Below are 720 nucleotides of genomic sequence, written 5' to 3'. Positions count from 1 at the left end.
CACCCCATCTGCTCCTCCAAAGCCATCATGAATATGATTTATGACATCCTTGCAATCTGATGCAATGTAGAGGTGTTGCATCCCCAGATCCTCCGTCAATGCTAAATCTTCTCTGCATGCTATGGCTTCAAGTACTGTCGGTGAAACAAGTCCCTGAGTGACCTGTATAGCCGAGCCCATGTATGTACCATTTCTGTTGCGGCAAATAGCTTTGGATGAGTGGATGGAGCATGTGATGGTTGGCGTGGATATGATCTTTGTTGTAGTTTGTCGATCACGTATTTTTGTCTACTTATTTAGCCTTTTAGGCCCAAGCCTACGTACCAGGGCAGCAGACCACGACCACAAATTCACTCCACCGGCCCACTACGCACCAGCAAATTTACTCCTACCTCACACATGCATGCGAGCAATGATGAAGGGAAATCCCTATTTGCTGCCCGTTGCGGCAAATTGTCGCCCCATCGCACAGGCAGCCGCACTAGCGAACCGACTGGGCCGGCCCATTTAACCAGTTTGTTCGTTCCTGTTTTGGAACGTTTTTTTTTCTCCCGTTTATACTTTTTCTTTTATCTGTTTTCCTGTTTCTTTTTTCTTTTCTTTTCCGTTTTCAACTTTATTTTACTTTTCTTTTTTTCTTAATTTTGTTCAAAAATTCAAAAATTATTCACATTCTTTTTTCCTTCATTGCTCGCAGATCGGAGTCCATCGGTAAATCGG

Source organism: Triticum dicoccoides, chromosome 6A (assembly GCF_002162155.2).
Source record: "Triticum dicoccoides isolate Atlit2015 ecotype Zavitan chromosome 6A, WEW_v2.0, whole genome shotgun sequence".
Classification (NCBI taxonomy): domain Eukaryota; kingdom Viridiplantae; phylum Streptophyta; class Magnoliopsida; order Poales; family Poaceae; genus Triticum; species Triticum dicoccoides.
The sequence above is the reverse complement of the archived record's forward strand: the minus strand, read 5'-3'. Positions refer to the sequence as shown.